The following is a 26,336-nucleotide window of genomic DNA, read 5'->3' on the forward strand; positions in this document are numbered from 1 at the left end:
GGATAGAGTATTGATATGCATTTGAGAAGATGTGCACAACGCACATTAACCTCCAGCCTTGTATACAGGTAAGTCTTGGGGCACATCATTAAAGACAGCTGTTCATTTAGTCATTAGGGTTCTATCTATAAAGGAGATGAGAGATTTGTGCTGTAACTGGATGTGAGAATCAGCGGGCCTTTCATCTTGTGTACAGTGATAAGATTGTATTTGTTAAACATTAATGGCAACAAACACATAAAAACAATGAGATTTTTCTAACATCTAAATGTTGGGAGCCCAGATGTTGTATTCTTACAAGAATTACCTCTCTCACTTGTGGGAAGCACTGCAATTTTGGCAGACATGGGAATATACTTAACGCTCTTCTTCTTTTCTTGGAAAGATGATGCCACCTGGCTAACTAGCTGCTATAATTTCTGTTTTAGTGGATTTGTTTTATCATAGTTATAGGTATCCAGTTTTAATTTTATTATTTACTGATATTAAACCTCTGTCATATCCCAATTTGCTTTGCTTTATTTAAAAAGAAAAACTAATAATAGCATTTGTTCTGCCCTAAAATTGCCATATGCTTCATATTTCAAGTTCAATGTCTGGTCTTGCTGCTTCTTTAACCACAAAAAGTAGCATGTGTCCATGCAGCAAAAATCACATAACAACCAAATAAATCAAAAATGCTCACATAATGTTCTCCCAGTCTTGGTACATCACTCATTTGATGTTAAGAAACAAACAACCATCAAAGAGCACAATAAAACAAAAATAATAGTTTTAATTTGCTCAAGAAACATATCTATCAAACTAAACAGTTAAAAAGTTAAGCATTTTGTCCTTTTTGATAGGACTTCATGAGAACTAGCTATCTATTATTTGATTTTACATTTGTTGACCGGGCTAGTCTAACTGGATAGATGTCCATTTTCAGTAGAGTCCCGGGGAGAAAAGCTCCAAGCATGAACAGTGACGGAGTTTACAATATATAAAAAGACACGTAAAATCACAGTACAGAGGCAACATTGGTTAAAAGAAAAATTATACTCAACACAATAGTAAGTTTGAGCAAGACCCAATTAGGAGAGAGAACCCTTTTATTTTATCCTCATTACATATTACATATTACATAATAAATTTGTTATATAACATTGTTCAGTTGTCACTTGACTTTAAGGAACCAATTAAAATTCAATTGCCATGGAAATCTGGTATAACCATAAGATGTAATGTGATCCCAATAGTCATTCAGTTGCCTAACAAAGAAATCAGTACCCAATATGCCAAAAAAATTGTATGTTAGTCATACCAGCAATGATTCCTCATACTGATGTCTTATAACAATCTTAAAAAATCTTATCTAAAGCTTAAGAAACAACTGTAAGAAAAGCTTGTAAAAAACTAATAAGAAACTTATAAAAAACTTATAAAGACTTATAAAGAATGTGACCATGTTTAAAGTATCACACTCTTCATTTCAATGCAGGTATTATAGAATTAACATTCAGTCCACTACTCTGGCCAAACTCCAACAAACTTACCACAAAATAGCAAGATTTGTCACAAATTCCCCTTATAACTCACACCATTGCCTTGCACTCAACTCTCTATAATGGCTTGAACTTCCACAACAACTCCTTCTATCACAATTTTAAGTCACTGACTCCATACTATAAAAACCATCCTCCTGCCCTGCACCATCCTCCTTAGTATCCACATATACTTCCACTCACACATGTCACACCTCTAACCAGCAACTCCTAGACATTTACCAACCAAAGAAAACTACTGGTAAACTGCTATATAAATCCTCTGTATCCCAAGCTTGAAATAAACTCCCAACACATATACACTCCATTACCCACCCTATACACTTTAAGAAAGAACTCAGACTTCACTTACTTAACACCAAAACTTGTACATGACATGACTCTACCTAACTCTACTACTATCCTTTATCCTAATCTTCTTCAATTTTTCCCTCATATTGCCTTATCATCTTAATCTACCTCCTGATACCTCTTCCACCTTATACATGTATTATCATCTCTCACTCCTCACAATTTGTACTGTTCCTAAAATACTACTTCCTTAACCTACACAGTACTCCACCACTTCAAAACTGTTATGGATTGCTCTGAAAGTAGTATTTGTTGAACATGTACCATAACAAAAAAAAGGGTTTTACTACTATTTTTGTATACATCTACTTATCTGATTTACCTTACTGATTTTCTTATCTAACATTGTGAATTTATATGTATTTGTATTGTAAACTGCAATTTTATGTATTATAAACTGAATTTTTATGTATTGTAAACCGAACATTTATGTATTGTATATTGTCTGTAACTGGAGCGTTTCTCCTCGGGTCTCCACTGAAAATGGGTCTCTGGCTCAACTGGATAAACCTGGTCAACAAATGTCAATAAATAAGTACATAAATAAAATATGTTTGTTGAATCCTGGGAAGCTGGCAGCATTTAACTTAAGCTGCCATTTTAACTATTTATATTCTAAAACATTTTCCCAGCTTCCTTGCCTTTCGTGAAATGGAGTGGTCTCTAGGATGCCAAATACAAATTTCTTAAAACCTTGGCATGCCACAGAATGTTTATTCAATGCACTGTTATTGTTTTTGTTTTTGATATCGTAGCTGTGTTCATGCATCCTTTTCTTTAAGGCCTGCTCAGTTTTTGTGATAGAAAAAGCGGGACAATTGGTGCACTTTGCTAGGTAAATCACCCCCTTGATGTGACAGTTCCTTTTAACTAAATTGATCTTAATGCTTGTGCAGCAACCCAATCTGATATTGTGGGTGTCCATAATATAGATGTATTGGTTACAGTCCCCACATTTTTGATGCCAATATCAGTATTATGTCTACCAGATTGATTGTGTTCTAAAAGTTTCTTAATGTTCATACCAGTTTTGTGTATGAAGTTGGGTTCTCTCCCAATTTGTGGTAAACATCATCATCTGTCTTAAATACACTCCTGTTGTTCGTAACGCATTCACTCCAATGGAGCTCAAAAAGTTTGCACTGTAACTCCCAATAGGCAGAGTCTAAGCCTTTTGACAAAATCAAATTTTGCTCTCACATTTCAAACCGATAAATGTTCATATCTCTGGAACCATAACAGTTGTTATACAAGAAATATAAATGGCAAACTCTTCAGCACAAACTATTTTACAGTGGTAGTATTGTTTAGGTTAGTAAACACAGTAACTATTACATTTGTAATAGTTTATAAACAACTTACAATATCTCTGCAAACCCTCAAGTTACACACATATTGTCAGCAACATTTTATTCATCTAGCTGGGAGCTTTCATATCAGGCTAAGGAGTTATGTCTGTGTTACTTAGTTGTCAAGATATTTAGAAAAATGTGAAAATTATATCTATATAAATTAATGTCATAAAAACATCAGTTAATATCTATTTACCTGCACTAGACAGAGGTCAAATATAAATGTAGTTGAGTTTGCCATTGTGTAAGATTTAAGATGAAACTTTTTAAAACCTTGTATATAGCATGGTTTTGGAATTATTCATGCAAATATGAACAAGTAATATTTGACGTCTAGAGGTGTCAGTAGGAGTTAACTGCAGAAGTACCTCGAGACGTCACTTGGATATAATGAGTTAATAATGTCTTTAATGTGTTTGCTTTGCTTGTTACATTGGAGTATCTGAGCCTGTGAAAATGTGTTTGTACAGTTAGTTTTTGATGCAGTGGGTTCAGTTGTCACTAAAGGTCCAGAGTGGATGATAGGTTTGTATTTGACCCCCCACCCCAGTCCTTCAGTATTTGTTTCTGAATGGTGGATAATAATTTCTCTGGGTAACCCCTGTTTAAAAACATGCTGTGAATACTCTCATGTTCTTGCTTAAAAAATCTCTAGGTCAGAGGACATTCTGGTGGCTCTGACTAACTGCCCCTTAAATGAGTTCTTTTTACTATGGTAGGTGATGACTACTGCCAAAGTGCAAATAGGTATTAGAAAATGTGGGTTTCCTATAAATCCTAGTTTCAAGTCTGTTCAGACTGCTATCCTTGTAAATGATCACATCTAGATAGTTTACACTGCTCTGACCAGTTTGGTAGGTAAACATTAAAAATCTGTTGTTTCATTCAGATATGAGATAAACTCCACAATTTTGTCAAGAGGGACATTCCAGAAAATAAAAATGTCATCCAGGAACCTAGAATAAAATTTCCAGTATAAATTGAAACGTGAGTTTAAAATATATTCAAGCTTCCAGATGTACATCATCAGGTTAGCATATACTGGGGCACATGCTGCACCCATAGCCACTCCCTTAGGTTGTTTAAAATATTCTCCTTTGAAAAAAAAATAAAATTATTGTGTAAAATAATTTCCATTAAACTCATAAGGAGATTTATAAGCATATTATCTGGACTTGTAAGGCTTAAAAGAACTGATTGAAAGTATTTTAAGTCCCTGCGTATGTGGTATGCAGCTGAATAAATCCATTACATCTATAGTTATAAAAGTAACAATGTCACTTAAAATTCTTGTTTAACCTTGTGTAAAAAATCCCAAGAATCTCTTAAAATATGCTTTACAGGTGAAAATATCTCTTTCAATGTCCTGTCCACAAAGAAGGATAAGGGGTACGTTTTGGACATCTGTGCTGCCACTGTTAATCTTAAAGGGAGATCTAAAATGTCTTTACATGTTTTTGAGATCCTAAAAATGGACAGCATAATGGGGTTCTTTATACTAAGAAACTGGTGTTCCTGGGGTGAAATCGTTCCTTGTGTCAAACAATAATCTAAAAAAAAACAGGTTAATCTTCCTGTACGCTATAAAAATGTCATTCTTAGATACTGTTTCATATTTGACATGGCCTAAAAACATATTAGAAACTCTAATGGAGTAGTCAATTGAGTCCATGAAAACCATGCTCCCTTCTTTCTCTGGTTTCATAACCCTTAGGTCCCCATTAAATCTGACAGAGTTCAAAATATTGCTCTCTTCCCTGGACAGGTTTTGTGTCTGAGTGTTTGAGTGCTTTTCCAACTCATATAGATCCCTTTCACAACACTTTTCAAATGTTGCTACTAGAGGGTTTAAGGGAAGATTAAAAATACTATTTTTCTTCCATGGTAAAATATTGTTCCCTTAGTACTAAGTCTGATTTATTAATGTTAATGAAAAAGTTTAATTTTCTCGTAAAGAGTTTTAAAGTATCTCTTATGTCCATACATTTGTGGTATACACATTTGATACCCCTATAAACAAAAAAGATGACTTTCCTGTATTTCTATTGAACTGTAATTAAAAATGTTAGAACCTTCAAAGGTGTGTAATATACTGTTGTTTGAGTTAACTATTCTGTTGTTTGGATTGATATCAATTTCTTTTGGTTCCTTTGTTTTTTTCAGTAGTTGCCCCCGGTTCTTGTTCTCCTTCCTTGTTTTGCCCTCCCCATGTTTAAAGTTTCCATCTGTTGAACCTCCTGAAAAAGGTGGGCTTTGTAGAGGGGGGTATAGATGGTTGCAAAAAAGTGCCCACTGGTGTGGTTAATTCTGAATTTTTGTTACTTTTTGGAGAGTGGAGGAAATTCATCCAAACCCATGTCTGTAGTTTGTGTCATGTTGGTATATACTCTATGTGGAGGGTTAAGTGGAGAATGCTCACAAGTTTCAAATCTACAGAGAATATAATTTTTGAAAACATTTTTATGTGCCTTAAGTAATGGATAAGCAATATTGTTGTGGTAATCATTGTAATCATGTATCAGTGTCTTCTGTTTTCTTTGTAAAACAATCTTACAATTCTGTCCAACCATTTTAAAAACATTTTTATAATTGGGTTTTAACATGTTAAACAATAAGTTATTTGTAATTCTCTGATTTAAAGTATTAATTTAATCAAATAAATCAAAAATAAAGTTTGTATTTCTCCTAATAATAGTCAATTAGTTTGCAGCTATGTCTATCAAACATATCAGTAATTTCTAACTAGTCTTTGGTTTCTGCAACTATTTCATTGGGGAATTTGTAAATTCTCAGCTCTTTGGGTATCATCTTAGTCGTAATACATTCCATAAGATAACAGTTATCTAATTGAAGGTTACGCACCTTAGTTAATTTTCGTTCAAATGTCTTTATAAGTTCAGCCAGTGCGTAGCCGTCTGTAGTAGAATATTTTGATAAGGCTGACATGTGGAATTGTTGATTTAACCAGAAGTTGAAGTCCTTGAGTGGTTGAAAGGAAAATCCATTGCTGAAATTTTATTTGTTGTTATCATTTTCTGCCAACACAGTAGCATTCTTTCTGCTGTCTGGTAGAGAAACTCATTCCTGTTGGTATCAGTTCCTTTTTGGGTCATACCACTATATCTCCATTCAAAGAGGCAGTGGAAATTTCTTCTATTTTGTTTGACATGTCCACCACTCATGTTAAAAATAGCATCAGTTGAGTAAGGTCATCTTGACTAGTGTCCAACCTGTCAATATTGTTTAGTGGAGCTCTTTACACTAGGGAAGCAAAAGGATTAGGTTGGGAAAAGGATTCCATACCAACAAAGGAGTGGTTCATTCTAAGGAAGAAACACTGCCAAGCTAAAAAAAGACCAATAACTACAAAAACGATATAACTGTGAATCATTTCTTTACTTTCAGAACTCTAGTATTTAAAAAACATTTAATATTGATAGAATCATTAATTCCTGGTAACATGTCTGCCCCTAACTTAAGGTGCCAAAGTGTTTCCTTTCTTTCAATGGAATTCTTATAGTTCACTCCTCTACAATCCTTTGGCACCTGTTCAAAGACAGAAAATAAAAACTTCTTAAAATCTTTGCATACTGATGTGTGTCTATGCAAAGTATTGTTCCAATCCTTTAATACAATAAATATGTTCCTTAATACATTTTCAAGACTCCTACTAGTCATTCCTATACAAAAACAATGACAGTCTGAACACACAGTAATATAAACTATCTCCTCAGTTTTGCAAGTAAACACCCCAGTACTATTAACATTCTATCCAGATGTTTCAGATCAACAAAAGGCCCTTCTAAAATACATCTACAAATAGGACATGACCCACATTTATACATTCCTTTATTCCTACTGGAACGCACACCAGGAGAGGCCACCTTAAAACTACCATTCTGTAAAAACCTTTTTTAATTATAGTTATTCTTATAAACAAATTTAGGGAAGTTTCCTATAACATTAATTAAATCAGAATACAAGCATAGGGAAGAGAGAAGTGCAGATGCAATGAAAAAATGCAGTTAAGACCTATCTTTCTCATGCACTATAATTAAATGAACAAAAGTGCCTATTCTATAATAACTAATGATGTGGCATTACAACTGAAGAATAGCTAGGTTAGGGCAAAGGCACCAGACACTCTTGGTGCAAGGTCTTAGGGGAAAGTAATGAATGCTGGTATTGCACTTGTGGAGTTTTAGTGTGCAGTGTGTAGCATAAACTATATTAGCTGCCTCCTGCAACTATAGCCAGAAGTTTGCTACAGTTTAAAGATAGGAGAGCTTTGCAGTCAGAACTAAAGTGCTTTACTGGTCTGTGAATGGCATAAACTTTAGCAGTTGCTTGCTTGTATTTAACTACACCTCTGCATTATACAACCTATAGGAGACCTGAATCCACACCAATCACCACATGCAATTCAGAAAGATATAACTAAATGTGAGTTACTACTTCTGCAAGTATGATAAAGACTGCAGTCATACACAGTAATGGTATTTATGGCACAAGTATACATGCACAAAGAAAAAAGGAGTTCATACTTACTGTTAAATCACAACAGTCCTTCAGCTGAAGCCCTACAGTTGAAAGAACAACCCCAAAGTAACCATGCTGGCATGACAAACAATCAAGGGGGGACTCAACCTCTATGGAAACTGAAACGGAATGCATGAATGTGTTGATCTACTTGTACAATTTAAGCAGAGCCTTTAGTGACACACACAGTAATAGTGTGTGTCAGACCAGTGAAGAGTTGAAGAGAAAACATGTATGGGACATAAAGGCTTGTATCACTTTGTTATGGGTACATTACCCAGAATGACAGTAAGCACCCACTGGGAAATGTGTGGCATGTCAGAAAACACAAGCCAGTGTTTGGAGCAGAACCTGTGGCCTTCAGCATATGCTGTTCATAAGTCAAAGATTATATGTCCTGAGCCAGTTGCACAATCTTTCTATAGGTTGCATTTAGCCATGCAATAATGTCATAAGACTAGGCATACTGATTCATAGATTTGTAAATTAATAAATATTCCAAGTCTGCTGAGTTTCATTACCATTCCTCCTTTGCCAGTAACTTCCATATGATAGTACTTCCTTTCTCCAGGAGGGCCATACCAGTCAATCCTGGAGTAAATATGTGGATACCCATCCAGCCATCTATTTTATGTTAAAAGGAAGATAGTGAGTCACATCACTTAACATGCTGATTTGGAAGGCACTGGGTTATAAACCTATTCCTCCACTATGTTTTATTTATTCATTGGTGAAGATTTAGGTCTCTGATTCTAGTATAGGTGAAGATCATGGACTTGAGGAGAAACAGGAGGTCCAGGACAATCACATCTCTACTCATAGTAAGCAAGGCACAGATCTCCCCTCAAAAGTATATAAGACACCAAATAAAAGCATAGAGCTTCCAGTTTCTCTTGGTAATGCAGGAAATTTAGGCATGTGATCTTTTTTGGTTAGGAACCTTTCCTGTGTTTCTAATTGTTTAATATGTTTAGTGAGATATATCCTAAAAGGAGAATTGTACTTAATAATTGGGCTTATCGACACTGTGTATAACAGTGAGATTACCTCTTTAGATCTTGATGATATTCATTTTACCATTAGTTGAGCTAAGTAAAAGGATTTCCTGACAGCCATTGTTGCATGATAGTCGATAAAGAAAGCACTATTAACACAAGTACTTAGATCTCTTAACTACATTTTTGTTTGGAAGAGTTGTGTTTTCTAGACAGAATGATGCTGTTGTCTACCAAAGGTGATGATAGTATACTTACTAGAATTTAGTTTGAGCCCATTTTTAGTACATCAGGAGTTTAATAGGGAGAGTTCATTTTGTAGAGCTTGGTTTTGGATCATAGGATGACTTCACAACAACTCCCACTTTGCAATCATCTACAAATTTTGCTAATCAGAGATCTTAGCTGTCTACAGAGCTCTGAGAAGTAAATGACAAAAATTGAGTGGTTCCAGCACTGAGCCATGAGGGACACCAATGGTCTGTTTCATGCTTTCTGATGAGGCACTTGCAACTCACACTGTGTGGGCTTTCTCTTTCAGCCAGTTTGATATCCATATTACCACATGTGGGCTGATTTTTAAAGCATTTCGCTTTTGTGTAATGCCAGCATGGGGAATAGTGTCAAAGATCCTACCCCAGTTAAGATGTGCCATGTGCACTGAATGGCCATCATTTGCAGCTTCTGTAACATTTTCAAAGAAATTTACCAGATTAAAATGACAGGCTCTACCGTTCACAAAACCAAACAATTGGTGTCAAGTCGAACAAGATTTTAGATATCACAGTTTATGAAGTCATTTATAATATGTTCATGACTTTGTAAATGAGGATTGTAAGGTCTGTAGTTACTTGGGTTGGTTGTAAGGCCTTTCTTATGGAAGGGTATCACCACTGCTGTACAGCACTCAGCAGGGACAAAGCTAGTGGCTATACTTGTTAAAAAGTTTTAGGAGTATGTCTGCAAAGGCATGTTTAATACAATTTCTGAGGCAACCAGGTACATTATTGGGTCTCATGGAGAAAGTATTTTTTGTCTTGGTTAACACCTTCAGTAAATTATCTTTAGAGATAACTGGTGGACTAAGCAATTCAGATATTTTGGAACTTTGAACAGAAGTCTCAGAAGTGAAGCAGGTGCTAAATGTGTTTTCAAGGATACTGGTAATGTCACTTGGATCAGAATAGGATGCCCCATTATAAATACATTCTGAGGAATGCATGGTGTTTTATTTTTTGGGGGGGTTCTAACATAATTAAATAGGGATTTATAATTATCTTTGGCATCAGAGGTCAGCCTTATTTCATGGGTTCTTTTAATGGACCTGATAGTGTTCTTCATTTTTTTCTAATGCTTTTGATTTTATCCTTTAGGAGATGTGGTTTGGATGTATTACACAATTTAAAGTTTCTTTCTTGCTTTTGTTGCATAGTTTATTTATGGTGATGGACCACCAAGGTGATTTGTTTTTAAATTTCACATGATGGTTGTTTCTGGTTGGGACTGCCAGCTCTATGCATTTTTATAACTAGGTATTGAATTCCTTAGTGATGCTTGTTGCTGTATTACATTCAGTGGGGTTTGCTTTAAGAGCTTTTGGGAATTTAAAGGTGAAGGTCACAAGTTTATGGTCAGACTTAACTGGGGAACGAGATGCCAGTCTATCTAGGCTATATTGCCCACTATCTCTGCACATACACACTCCTGCAGTCTTTCTCATATATCTCCTCTGCACTCATACATCTCCGTGTGAAAGGCATCCACACGTATACTCCCTCTCTGACAAGTACATATGATGATAATTGTGCCCTGCCCTTCGAACGTTGTTACTTAGGATTGCCTATGTCTGATGCACAATGTGATCAGCATATGCATGAGTGAGCACAGTACAATGTTTGATTTGTGTGAATCAGTTTTCATGTAATGCATCTGCTTTAGCAAGCCTTCCGAGGAGGTCGAAGTTGTATAGAAGCTACTGCATCTTTGCCAGTCCCACAGTATGCTGCACAAGCCTTCTGTGTAGCATAATCATCCCCTGCAGCTGGCTTCTCTATTGACTCCTCATATGTCTCTGCCTCAGCATCACTGTGTGCTGCATTATCCTTCTTCTACAACTGGCTTCTTTGTTGTATTTACCTCCTCTGTATTGCATTGTGTAGCACTGCACATACTATAAATATTTTTGCACATGTGCTGGGATCATGCTGGAGGGTAACACCTTATTAATCCAGACAGGTCTGCTTCATCTTGTGAATGTCTGATTGGTGTCATCAGCCAAGGTTCCAGGACATATCCATCATCATCAATAAGATGGCCCTGGACAAAATCACCCTTTGCAAACTGGTGACACAGGTCACAGGTGTGCTATATGTGGAAGTTGTGAGACTGTCTTGGTGGCCTACAGACACATTGTAGATAATATCCTCTACATTACAAAACACGTGGCAGTTGATGGAGTGAAACTCTTTGAGGTTCATATACCTGAATTCCAGTTTTCTAGGTGAGACCTTTATTTCAATGTGGATGCAATCTGTGGCTCCTAGAAGCTCAGGAAAGTGGACTGCATTGTAGAATTTCTGCATGGTGCTTCCTTTTTCTTCTGTGGTATAGGGAAATTCTATATTCCATCCAATGTACTGCAGCCTGTCATTGAAGTACTGATGTTGTATTATTGAGCCAGATTCCTGAGAGATCCCTACTGCTATTCTTGAGACAGATGCATGAGAGCTCCCAACTGTGTCCCTAGTAGGTCACTGCAAGGTCTCTATAGCTAGTGTACATAAAGCCACACGTCATGGTATCCACTGGAATAGGTAGTCTTTGACTCCCATGGGGCTGCAGTTGAGGCTGACATGTGCCCACTATGTATTACATGGTCACCCCATCCTCTCTGTAGCAGTCTGCACTGTCTATGTCATGGTGTGCATAATAAGTTAAGCACAGCTGGGTGATGCAGTGCCTCTGAGGTTGATAAAGTGCACTGCTGTGGTTCATGGCTGCAATTAGAGCATGGAAATACACATTAAATAATGTGGTGGCAACTTCTAACATTTTTCACAATTCCCTAAGCATAAAGACCGGGAATCAGTGGCATTCAATTCCATGGCATGCACAGTTCCACAGTGCACCATTTATACATTTCTGAATCACTTTACTATCTTGATTTCCCTCATTTGCACACACCAAGATGCTTATTTTAACAATATTCCTCATTACTATGTTACTATACAGCAGTTCCTATATACTGCTCCCAGCTTTTCTGCTCCACAGTTACCAGTAGTGGTGCGTGTGTCTCTGAATTGTGCACACCATGCATGATGCTACTCATCGTGCAAACTCACTTTCTACAATGCAGAAAAGTATTCCAAATCCCTGCCTAAATGTATGAACATTCTGACTTATTCCTAACAGAAGCAAATTATTAGTCAATCTGTATTAAACTGTTATGACCTGTTGTACATGTAACTGCTATGACCTGCATTATATATAATGTAAGTATAATATGACCTAATATTGCTTAATGTGTGTAGTCATTATGACCTGGATTAAGTACGTAAGCATTCTATGGCACAGTGCTCTACACAGATTTCCTTCTAAATGTATGGGAACATTCAGTGTATTCTATTTACTGTATATTATTCCTTTTGCATAAATAAAGTGTTCATTGTAAACATCTGCCATACCGCCTACTGCATGCCTGAAAAGAGTCCTTGAAGCAATGTACTTACCTGGTTAACAAATGTGAAGCAATTAAACAAACAAAAAAAAAAACAAATTAACTTCAGCATTTAAATCTAAAGCATTAAAAGAGGTATGTTTTCCAGTAAATTTTTATATATTCATAGATTCATAGACGGTTACTAGGCTAATGACATGAGGGTCTTTTCTAAGCCTAGACAAGTTTTCCCAAAAGAATAATGATGTCCTGTATCCAAATAGGACATTGATGGCCAGGCATTTATAAACTACCTCTGTCCATAAAGGACATGGGTGGCAGGCCCAGTGTAAATTTCCTATTTTCTGTCCTCTGGTCTAGGTTGCGCTTAAACTGGGTAATAGGAAAACTGAGCTTTACAAGGATCGCAATCCTGTTCCATAGGAGTGTCAGTTTCTGGGACACATATCTGTCTCTCCGGCATGTTCTATTTAAGTCACAGACAAAATTCAAGTCCCTAGACCTTGTACTTCTGGTACTCTTTGACTTACAAATATGTAGGAGATTCATAAGTGACAGGTTTGTGGATACCTTGTAAGCCATTCATAGATCATCCCTTAGCAATCTATAGGAGACTGAGTAGAGGGAAAGGGCTTTAAGGCACTCTGCATAAGGAAGGTTTGTTACTCCTTGTATTCTTTTGTAAGGAATGTCTAAAGTCACTCCAGCAGGTGCATATGCCTGGTTAGGTACATACCAAAGGAAGCATTGTATTCCATAACTGGTCTGATAAGGGCAGAGTACAGTGGGATAATGGCCACTTTGGACCTAGATGCTATGCCTTTACTTAAAAGTTGTAGAATATAAAAGGACTTCCTCACCACTCTGGCCACATGGTGGTCGAAGGTAAGGCTACTATCTACATGTGTACCCAGATCCCTGACCATTGGATTGACTCTTAGGGGTGTATTATCAACATGGTAATTAGCTAGTATGGTTGCCTTCATAATGGCTACAATTATGCATTTCTTAGCAGAGTTTAAAACCATGGCTTTGGCACCATTTGTTAGTCAGAGATAGACCATCCTGACAAATGCTAGTGTCTGTAGGGAAGTTGGAGATAACTCCCAGCTTGCAATCATCTGCAGACTTAGTCATAAACCTTCAGCATTTGCTTTCATTTCACAGAAGTAGATATTAATGCTTCTATGTTGGGAGGGTGGCCTAATAGTTAAGGTGTTTGCCTTACAAACACAAGGTGCAGGGTTTGAGTCTCACAAGGGACAATTGGCTAGGCTTAAAATGGCTCACAAGGGCAGTTAGCTTAGTACTAATCTATGAACCTATGTATGCCATTCAATATTATAGGTTCATAAGTGTGTACTAGGCTAACAGCCCTGGAGCCTATATAAGCCTAGCCCAAGAAGATTCCCTGGCATCACACCGCCCAAAGTTAGTTCTCAGTGCCCCTGTCAAGCAAGGCCACTGAAGCGATCCTCGGGGTGAACTTCCTATTGCCCATCCATTTGTCAAGATTTCTCTTAAAGAGGGTCAGTGAAGTGCTCTGCTTGATGTGAATGGGAGGTTTGTTCCAGAGCATGGGAAGCCTCTGGGTTAGGAGCCTGTCCCTCCAGCATGTTCTGTTTATTGTGGTAATGAGGTTTAGGTCCCTAGAGCATGTGGCATGGAGGGATTGGGATTTCTTTAGTTGTAGCAAATCTAGCATCTCTGGGTCAGACATGGCTTTGTAGATCAAGCAGAGATTGCTTCTAAGTAGTTGATAAGAGACAGACTATAGCTGGAGTTTTTTGAGTCTGTCCATATAGGGCATGTGTCTAAGGCCTAAGATCCTCTTAGTGAGGTATTTTTGTGGCCTTTCCAGTTGTTGTAGGTGTCTAGTGAGGTACATATCAAATGGGGCATTGTATTCTATAATAGGTCTAATGAGGGACGAGTAGAGAGGGAGTAGAGAGGGATTATGACCTCTTTTTTCCTGGATGAGAAACTTTTTGTAATGAGATATGCCACATAGAAGAACTCTCTGACTACAGTGGCAATGTGGTTATCAAAGGAGAGGTTGCTGTCAACCTGTGTCCCCAGGTCTCTTATCACACCTTCAGTGCTTAGTGGATTACCGGCTATGTGGTAGTTCATGGGCATCGAATTTTTCCCAAAGGGAATGACAATGCACTTTTGGCATTGAGCTTAAGGCCATGGTTCTGGCACCAGTCATTGGTGTCAGTGAGGCCTTTTTGTAGAATGTCTACATCAGTTGGAGAATTAATAATGGCTCCCATTTTGCAATCATCTGTGAACTTGGTCAGCCAGAGTCCCTTTGTGTTGGCTTGAACTTCAGAGAAGTAGATGCCAAACAGGAGAGGACCTAGGACTGATCCCTGTGGGCCACCACTTGTAACTGGTCGGTAGTCAGATTTGGAGTCCGCTACTTTCACAGTGTGGGTTCTATCAGTGAGCCAGTTGGCAACCCATCTTATGATATAGGAGTTTATGCCTAGTTTAGTGAGCCTATCTATGATTCCTGAGTGAGGGATGGTGTTGAAGGCCTTGGCAAGATCTAGGTAGGATGTCTGAACTACCTTGCCACAGCTCTGGTGACAGACTCGAAGAAGTCTATCAGGTTGAGCAGGCATGATCTACCTTTCACAAACCCAAACTGCGTGGGGTCCAGAGTTTGGAGATTCCCTATGTCCTTATTTATAAGGTCCATGATGATGTGCTCCATAACCTTGCATATCAGACTCATCAGACTAATGGGACAGTAGTTCCCAGGGTATGTAGTCGCTCCCCCTTTGTGGAGTGGGATGACCATAGCAGTGCGCCATTTGGTAGGAACAAAGCCTGAAATGAGGCTGTGATTCAACAGTGTACTCAGGTGCGGTGCCAGTTCACTTTGTAATTCATGTAGAACACAGCCATGGATATTATCAGGTCCCATGGAAACTGTATTCTTGGCTTTGGACAGTGCGTTTTTTACATGGGTAGCTGTGATAATAGGGGCTTGGCATTCCTCAGGTATTGTGATAGGCCCTTTAGGGGGTGAAAGGGGATAAAGTTCGCACTGAACCTGTCGGCCAATATGTTGGCAATATCAGTTGGTTCTGTATATGTACTGACATTGTGCTGTAACTCAGAGCAGATCTGAGTATTGCCATGTAGATTCTTGACATAACTATAGAATGTCTTGTGGTTGTCTTTAGAATCTGCAGCAATTTTGTTTTCATAGCTAGCTTTAGAGGATTTGATGATGGATCTCAGTTTTTTGCTGAGGCTAACAAGGGAGTTTTTCCAGTCTTGGGAATTAACCCTTTTCTGCAACAGTTTTTTCCTTCTGTTGTAGAGTTTGTTTATGGTGGGGGACCACCAGATTGGCCTCTTTTTTTGGAGGAGAGCATCTTAGTTCTGTTTGGTATGGCCCATCCCATGCACTTGTGTATGTGCTCATACAGTGCATTGGTGTATGATTCATCAGTCATGCACCTATTTTCCATTTGCATGGGTTTCATGAAGTTAGCCACCTCTGTTTTTAGATGCCCAAAATTGGCTTTTGAGAAGTTTTTTTACAGTGGTTTCCTTTGGGGGGGTGAGGGTGGGATGTGGATATCCATGGTGATTAGCTTGTGGTCAGATCTGATGAGGGAGGAGTTGATTACTGGGGTGTAGAGCAACAGTTGCCTATGTTAGTAATGACCAGGTCAAGAATGTTTCTACCCCTGGTGGGGGTAAGAATGAGTTGGTCCAGGGCATTTGAATTAATGAATTCCAGAAAACGTTGAGCAAGTGTGTTGGTACATGAGTAATTTTCCCAGTTAATGGAGGGGTAGTTAAAGTCTCCCAGTATAAGGGTATTGGGTTGTACCCTAATAATTTCCGGTGTGTTTAGACACTACTTTGTTCAGAATTCTGACATTTTAAATATTTCCCTCATGTCTTCAGCATCCTTTTTAAGATTACTGCATCATATATAATTGTATCACAGTTACAAATCATCATATATAATTGTATCACAGTTACAAATTAATTGGTTAATGGACATAGTGCCTGGGATTCACTAACACATAGGCTTCACATTAAGCCTACAAATTGTAAACTTGTTAATGCAATGAGCAGCAGAGCTAATTAAGTATGGAAGCTGCCCATTGTGCCTACGTTTGCAAGCATCGTTTTGTGGCCAGCACTATTGTTCTCTGCCATGGATATGTGCTTGCATACACAAGCACAGAATGTAAACAAATCAACTTGCTTATAGGCAAAGCAAAGATATGTGCATGCACTGTAGTTCTGAAACATTAAGGGCAAGTATAGTGAAAGAATTCTGAAGGAGGGAGGAAGTAAAATGGGGGAGTTGCACACAAAAAATAATGGTTTGCATTGCAGAATAATTAAGAGGGAATGGAAATAGATAAAGTGTAGTCAATTACCCCAGGCAAATGTGCTGAAATATGAAAGGAACAGTCCTAACATAAATCCTGCCATATTGATGTAATGAAAATTAAAATGCCAATGACAATACTGGTGTTAGGCACATAAATAAAAACAGACATGGTAGCAAAATATGTGATGGGGTTATGAAGCTACAGAGTAACAAAGGAGAGTTAAATGTGATATATATGTCAAGAAAATGATGGATCGAGATAACAGCAAGAACAGAAAATACATTATGGGATGAATGCATTGACTGTATTTCTTGCATATAAGATGTATATACAGGAAATGTATTTATGCAAGATTTTGGACATGCTCAACTTAAAGAAATCCCAATCCCTCTGAGCTACACACTCTAGGGACCTAAACCTTGTCACCACAATAAACAGAACATGCTGGAGGGATAGATTCCTGTCCCAGAGACTTCCCATACTCTGGAACAAACTACCTATCTATATCAAACAAAGCTCCTCATTAGCACTCTTCAAGAAAAATCTTGATGATTGGATGGGAGATAGGAAATTCACCCCGCGGATCACTTCTGTGGCTCTGCTCGACAGTGGCACAGAAAAATAATTTTCTTGGGTGGCAAAAGCCAGGGTACCTTTTGGTTAGGCTTATATAGGCACTAGGGCCAATAGCCTAGTACCTACCTGTGAGCCTATGAACCTATGATATCACAGCTGTATTCTCCACCTCAGCATTTTTACACAATAATAAATAGAGCTTACAGCTATAATGTCATGTATATCCCAAATGGACATGTTTTTTGCAAAGTGGAACCCATAGAAAAGGGGTTTATCATGTATAAACATAATAGACAATCAAGTGTTGTCTACTCATGTCAGTGCTAAACTGTATTATAACAACACACGAAATACATAACTGACAAATGACAACCCAGATCAGATGACATTTCATGATTTCAAATTTTACATTGTTAATTTGCAAACATATCAGACATTGTTATACCTGACATGCTCACATGGAATCACAAGGAAAAGTAACATAACAGCAATTCAACAGCACCGCCACCCAAGAAAGTGTTGTAACACAGGACCAATCACAGTTTCTGATGGTCTGGCTGCATGCCACCCAATGAGAAATGTTTATGGAAGCCCTCATCTGCTATTAAACTGTATAGTGTGATGAAAACAATAGCAGTAATAAAGAAATATCTAGATTAAGATGTGCAATACAGAGCATAATTCTTTTGGGAACAGGTAATGCCTCCGAGCAATGAATGACATTCGCAACATGTCATTTCTCAACACATGGCAGGAGAGATATCAGAGAGATGCATAACAATCATGGACAGAACTATGCATATCAGGTATGTCATGAAGAATACCCTTGAAGGGCTTACAGCACTTTACTACCATAGGGGGTATGGATGCCCTACCTTGCAGGACAAGGTCTGAAAAATGTGGCTGTATAACTGTGCCATAACTATTGTTTGTGTGCAAGTCACTGCTGTCTAACACAGATATAACCAGATTCAGACCCCTGCCTATTATACTAGGCCCTCTCCAGATCTCTGTATTGACTGCATGTACCACACCAGATAGCAGTGGAGGCTGTCACAAATAACTGAATTGGATGTGCATATTGAGAAAGAAGTTATGAATATAATACAAACAATGGACTTTAGTCAGAATGCTGGAAAGGAACTATGTGTTACTGTCCACGCAACAGTGAGCAGTACAGTATCAATGCTTCTTGGGCATATTGCAACTGTGGTGGATGTCATTCATGCATTACAGTATAGGGCCCAACAATGCTAACAGGCACCAACTATGAATGTTGTACACATGAGCATATGACAACAAAAAATACATGACATTTCACAGGATGAATGCCCCACAGTAGAAGTGTCACTGCAACTGTGAGATATGTCATTATGTCAAGGCATTACATCATGTTTTTGCTATATATAGGGATACATAGTGTGAAACTGTTTATTAGAACAAATGGAATATGAGCAATCATTCATTAATACTTTATTTAACATTCTGTTTTTAGTTCTTGAGAACGATGTTTTCTTGTTCCAACGACAACTCTATAAACAAGCAGGGGGTGTTGCTATGGGCACCACCATAGCTAACACATTTGCAAACATAGTAAAGTGTATGCAGGAACAGAAGCGCATTTTATCAGCTAACAATCCATTTCATTAGAATGTGATTTTTCAAATGATTTGTGGGTGACCTGTTTATTGTATGGGAATGGAACAAAACTACCATTGATCTGCTTTATGGTTATATATCTAATACATGTGATTTTTAAATTTAAGAAATGCTTCTCTTCCTCGAACATTGACTTTTTAGATATTACCTTCACTAAAGATGATAATGGTATTCTTAACACCTATTCATACAAGAAACCTGTTAAATGTAACAACACTTTACATAGAAACAGTATGCATCCCCATTTCTTTTTCAAGTATGTAGCGAATAACCAATTATTGAGAATAGCTGGATTAAATACTCAAGACAAAAATATGTTAGAACAGATGAAGTTTGCTGTTGAAGACTTGGCCCTTAGAGGTTACAACAAAGCAAGAAGTCCAGCAGATATGTAAGGACATTAAAAAGAAAAGAAATACAGTTGCTGTACCTATTTTCTCTAACCAAGTAGATAAGCACACAAAGCACGATACCCATAATACCTCTAAACCCAAACTTAGATGTACCTTGGCTTATAATACTAACTCCTTAGCCATTGAAAATATAATCTGTAAACAATGGCACATACTACAGGATGTTCCATCACTTAATAATTATATCACTTCACAACCGTGTTTCTCACATTAGAGACACAGGAACTTAAAAAGTATATTATGCTATAGAGAACAACCCAGATTATGGTTTACATCCAACTCAAGGAAAAAGGCACTTATAAATGTGGCAGTTATGTATTCTGTAAGTACATTGACACTAGGAAAATTATTACGCATCCTGTAACAGCCACAAATTTTGAAATTAGAGCCTATGGAAAGTGTAACACCGGGAATCTGGTATATCTAGCAAAATGCAGTCACAGCACTTCCTATTATATAGGTAAAACAAACCAGAGGCTTAAAGACTGTATATCTGGTCATCTCTCAAAAACTAATAGAGATGTAGTTACTAATGCCTTAAGCAAACATAAGACGGAGAAGTGATCTACTCACAGTTTTAAATTCCTGATTTTAGAAGTTGTGTATGAAAACATAAGAGGTGAAAATATTGTTCTCAGAACTGAGAGAACTGAATGGAACTCAATTTTGAGGTTTAAGGCTCGTATTATGCCAGAGCTTAAGGGTATTGCCCTTCTTAAACCTATACTTATAAGCAAGCATGAGTCTCTGTAAATATATTTGTTGCAGCAATATATGTATACTTCATATGTAAGCCAGCTGTCATTTTATAAACTTTATATAATTTTTCTATAACCATTTTTAGATTAGGTTTATACATTTTTTCAAGTCTTTAAGTTTTGCATACTTGTTATCACATATAATGTTTTTAAGAGTATACTGTTCCTTTAATTTTAACTGTCAACTGATTTGTGCATGTGATATTTTTATACTATTTAAAGCATTCACTATTCAATGTAAGTTGTTTTATATGTCAGAGGAAGCCCTCTGGGTGAAAGTTTTATGCTTGCATACCTGAAAGTTACTTGTGGATATTAAAAGGATTTTAAAGTACATTTAGTCCACCATGGTTTCCAGTGATTTCTTCTTATAGTTACACAATGTACAAAGCACACTATCAAAGTCACTCAACATGGGAGAAATTGCACTCCAACTGTGAGATACTGAAGTTATTGTAGCATTACATTATCATTGTGTGGCCTAAAGGTTTTTTTCCCTTGGGATGCTAGGATTTGCTAGTATAACATTGTGCCACTGTAAATCCATCTCATAAGTAAATGTGTACATAAAGGTGGTTGTAAGGTCACTAATAGTATATGGCAGTAATCACAGTCACATTATTTAAGCAGGGATGGACTAAAACCACCTACCATTTCTATTTGCACCATTTATATAGCACATTATCAGCAACCAGTGCTGTAGGAAAATACTGATGACAAATAAGGCATACAGCATCTATGAAGGGATGACATCAGCAGTGTATTCCCAAGGTGATCTACTTGGGAAAATGACTTTTACAACCATCTGGAGTTGTAACAGTTGCCACGGTAAATGTGTGTAAACCAATCCTGAATTCATTTACATTCATACACACACTTGTAGAAGCTAAGCACTGCTTTATTTGAACTTCCTACCTATCTATTTATACACGGTAGATAATAGTGTAAGAAAAGCAAATGCCACAGAAGAATTCTGATTGTTAAAGGAAGAAAGAGCACTTTTGTCAGGATGACCTCATCACTGTGTTGCAGAGAGGACGTTCCTGAAAAAGTGGAATAAGGGAGCTGTGTGCACATTTAAATGCCTTCTCCTCAAAAGAAGTGGATACAGCACAAAGCATTACACACACAAACACACACACACAAAAGTATCCCATCATAAGCATCAAGCCTGCTACCTATCTAGTTACACAGTCTAGAGAATACTATATTAGTCACAAGCACCACAGCAGAAGTCTGACTCTCAATGGTAGAGAGTGCAGTTTTGTCAGCATGACCTCATCGCTGTATTGTAGAGAGAATGTTTCAGTAGAAGGTGGGATAAGGGAGCTTTGTAAAGAGCTAAATACATTCTTCTCAGGGGAAGTGGATGCAATAGCAAGTTTTGCATGCACTCAGACAGACACACACATGTTTCCCATGTTGAGCATTGAACCGCATATATATCTAGTTACACAATCTAAAGAGCACTGTATTAGTATCAAGCACCACAAGAAAAGTCTTGCTCTTAAGGGGAGAGAGTGCACTTTTGTCAGGATAACCTCATCAGTGTGTTTCAGAGATAATGTTTCAGTAAAAAGTGGGATAGGAGAGCTGTGTGAAGAGATAAATGCATTCTTATCTGGGGAAGTACATTACATACATGCACAAAAACACAGAAGCTTCCCATGTTGAATATTGAACCTCTTGCCTATCTAGTTATATAATCTAGAGAGCACTGCATTAGTTGCAAAGGCCACAGGACAAGACTGACTTTAACACTACGAAATAACACATTATGGACGTCTTGAAAATCCATTCTTTGGAACAGATGATACTGTGCATCACAGACTGTGCAACAAATACATATGTGTACACAGGATGAAGTAATGTCACTATGATTGTCTCATGTAATTACATACTTATTCACTAAAAATTAGATACTGTCCTTCATGTACATTGCATTATTGCGAGGGACATTAACATGTTTCACATTATAGGATGCCATACACATTTGCTGTTGTAAACCAGTGGATTATCAATAAAACTATTGTGCAACTTCACGTCTGGATTATTGCACACTTGTATTGTCACATACTTGTACTATGTGCATTGGCAAGACAGTCATGCAAGTCATATATAAGACATTGCATTGCAGAATAACAGTGATGGATTATGTGAGAATGTGCTAAACAAACTTGTAACACAGTTACAATTGTAAACACTGTAGAGAAGACATACAGTAAATGACTGAATTAATTGAGTCAACATCATTCTGAAATCAGGATAACATATTGACAAAATTAATACAGACATACAAACATTGAACAACCTAAAACAATAACTATGTGACTTTCTTTGTTTTATGTTATTATTAGCATGCATCACTGCCAAACTGAATTGTGCTGCTGATTGCAAAGTATTAGCAAATATATAATCATATCTTGAAGTTCTGAATTTAGAAAGGGAATTAAAAGTACTCTGTGTTGCTGACGTTCATGCAAAGATCACTACAAGACAGGCTTCACAATAGGGAGCAGGCACATTAATATAACAGCTCGATGATGATGATGTGTTAAGGAATCCTGTAGTCAACATGTACAGCCACAGGAGGCAGATGAAACATTCTGAGACAGTTTTTCATCCATCTGGATATGAATCTTTAGAGCATGCATTCCCAAAGTGTGCACAGTGGCACCCTGGGGAGCCATGGCTTCCTCAAAGGGGCGCCGCAAACTAATAAGCTTAGCCACGAAATATAAACTGAAAAGTAATTCTAATGCCTAATGTTATTCTAATTACATGCTGACACTGTCAACACATGGTAGTTCTGGTGGCTCTGGGTTTATATTATAAACTACAAATTCAACTGTGTCCTATTCAATGCTGCTTATTTATTACCTATGACTAGAACATTATTGAAACCCTTTATGTTCATATAAAATAAATGCTGCCATGTACTTTGCAGTAGTAATGGACCAAGATGATATCATAGTGTCTGACCTGAAAGTTTATTACTACTACAAGATGGGGTAAATTACATGCAGTCATTTAAATTCTCGTCAATAATACCCTGTGATGCAAGCTAAAGACCACTGGCTAATCCTGATCCGAAGCACTGACACAGCCTGCCAGTTTTCATTAACACCGTTAGTGCAGGGATCCTTGGAGTCTCCTCCCATCGTCTTCACTTTCAACTTCTTCTCCTGCATCCTCAACATCTCCAAACCCTCGCTCAAGTAGAATGAGGTACAGCATGGCACAGAACCAGCATGAGATGGACCATATGTATTCGCCACCTCCATGCTCTTCTTGTGGGGAGCATTATCAAGAACCTTTAGCTTTCCTTGCAACTTCAAATGGATCAGTTTTATACCCCCTCCTTCCTATCCTTCACCCAAGACAACCCCAGACAGAAGTCTATTTCCAATGATCACAGACTACTCTTTGTTTCAGCCTCAGTGTCAGCAGGACCTCCACAGTGTCCCCATATGTAAACCATTCCAATATCCAATAGAATCCATCCAGGTGCCATCACCACTCTCCCCTCTTTCAACAATTCATAACTTCACCATGGGAGCCCCAAAGGGGGATGTGACCCAGCTTCCTGGTGTATACTGCCCACAGAACGTACCATTGAGACCTATTTTTTGACCCAGAAAGTATCCAGCCTAGCCCAGCAAGACTCCAGTGCACAAAAGACCTTACCCCTGTCCAGCTGAAGGGTGCAATCATCGATTTTCATGATCTGATGAACTGACATGGCACATCCAAATCCACACGGGCCACAAACCGTTCCAGTGCCATATCTGCATGAGGAACCTCAGCAGGAGTGACCACCTCACCACGCACATCCATACTCATACAGGGGAGAAGCTGTTTGCCTGTGATTACTGTGGAGGAAAGTTCACCCGGAGCGACAAGTGGAAGCGACATACCAAAATCCACCTGCGGCAGAAAGAGAGAAAACCTCTCTCACCTCGGCCACTACCTCATCAACAGCTGCAGCCTCAGAGCAGTGTGCTGCTGGAACCCTTAACTTAGTTCATCTGCTGCAGGACCAGTGGGGACAATGTGCCTGCAGCAGCAGCAAAGCGCCGGACAGTTCTCAGTGGTACATCCAGGACAGCATGAGACAGAGCCACCACAAACACTACTGCACACTTCTTATCCCACCTAACAGAATGTAATGCTTTTATGACATTTAGATAAGAACTCAATGACTGAAAGGAAACCACACAAGCAGCAGATAACTTCTACAGTATTTGTAAACCACACTATGCGTAATACTGTGCTGTCAGTTATTAACAGGACGGTGTTGACTTGCTCAGTAATGTAGAGAGACTCAGAATGCTAATACACACAAACACACACACACACACACACACAGACACACTGCACACTTTTTTTTTGGGGTCTGCAGTAAGGCATGTATTAGCAACAGTAGTAGGTGGGGTAACAGGAAGAAAACTTGCTGTTTAGGGCTGGGGCTAGAGAAAGTGGGAGTGGTTTAGTGAGTCCTAATCACGAAAGCTGTTTTTATGCTACTAGGAGGGTTCTTTATTTAATGTTCATGGTTGAACGTTTAACAAGATGTCTGATAATAGGAAGTTTATTTTCTAAAAAAAATAGAAAATCAAAAACAAGAAAGAACAGGTTACTACGTCCAGTGCAGTTAATGATGAGGTACCAAAGCAATACAGTTGGGACAAACGGGAGAAGATAATGAGATTTATTCCTTTTAGGCTGTCTTAAACACACTTCATATATAAATAGCTGTGGGTATCACATGATCTCAGTGCTGAATTCGTTTTCAGAAATTGGATCAACTGAATAGTGTTGTTATATTAAGGCAAGTGAAGTTTTTGAAGTATTTCTTCTCCTATGTATGTTTAAAAATGGATCTTTTTTTACTAAACAGTAATAAGCTTTGTGAGAGTGAAAATAAAGGGGACACACCATCAACCAGTGGCAACAGTGTGAAGAAGCACAAATATAGAAAATATGATGACAGTTATTTCAACTTTGGTTTTACATCGACAGAAGTCAATGATGAAGAGAGGCTGCAGTGTGTACTGTATATGAAAGTTTTGTCACCAGAGTGCATGATACCAAGTAACCTGAAACGCCATTTAGAAACCATTCATCCCAGTATGGTTAGTAAATCTCATGACTACTTTACCAGAAAGTTAAAAGAGTTAAAGCAACAAACAGGTAGTTTTTATAAGTAGGCATCAATACCAAGCAATGCTTTCCTAGCATCTTACAAGGTGGCACATAGAATCGCAAAATGTAAGATGTACCATCGCAGAAGAACTTATTCTACCAGCTGCTGTAGATATGGTGAACATTATGATCGGTGAGTCTGCTGGGAAGCTGCTTTCAAAAGTGCATTTTTCCAATAACACCATCAGTCGCTGAATACAGCACATAGTGGAGGACCTCAATGATCAATTAATTAAAAAAATAAAAGGGAAGGAATTTGGGTTGCAGCTGGATGAGGCCACAGATAATAGTGATGCTCACTTGATTTCCTATGTATGGTTTACAGATGGTGATAACATTGTAGAAGACCACCTTTTTTGTAAAGGTATCACTGCTGGTGTTAAGGCTCAAGACTTGTTCGAGATCATTGATACTTTTATATCCGAAAATAATTTGGAGTGGACTAAGTGCGTTGGTGTCTGTACTGATGATGCTCGTTCTATGTCCGACTGTTATAGAGGATTGCAGGCACTTATCTGAAGTAAAGCCCCTGCTGCACTTTGGACCCATTGTGTTATTCACAGGAAAGCACTTGCATCAAAATATCCGAGTCCTACATTGAACCAGGTCTTAGAATATGTAGTGAATGTCGTAAACTTTATAAAAACTCAGCCGTTGAAGGCAAGGTTTTTCAAAAAACTATGGGAGGATATAGGATCTGAGCACACATCTTTGTTATACTACAGCTCTCTCATGGCAACGTTTTGTCTCATACGTTTGAAATGCGACAGGAAATTCATATTTTTCGTAAAAAGGAATACCGAAAAGTTTGTGAATGAAGTTTTTTTGGTAATACTAGCATACTTAAGTGATATTTTTGAAGAATGCTCTGAATGTCTCCCTGCAGGGAAGCAAC

The 26,336-nt window shown here is 37.9% G+C and overlaps 1 pseudogene; it reads left to right on the forward strand.

The window, feature by feature from the left end:
- LOC122797072 overlaps positions 1–24,259 on the forward strand; it is a 111,436-nt pseudogene extending 87,177 nt beyond the window's left edge.
- Positions 24,260–26,336: the final 2,077 nt, after the last annotated feature.

This window comes from Protopterus annectens, chromosome 3.part0 (genome assembly GCF_019279795.1).
Source record: "Protopterus annectens isolate FY-2018-M chromosome 3.part0, PAN1.0, whole genome shotgun sequence".
Classification (NCBI taxonomy): domain Eukaryota; kingdom Metazoa; phylum Chordata; order Ceratodontiformes; family Protopteridae; genus Protopterus; species Protopterus annectens.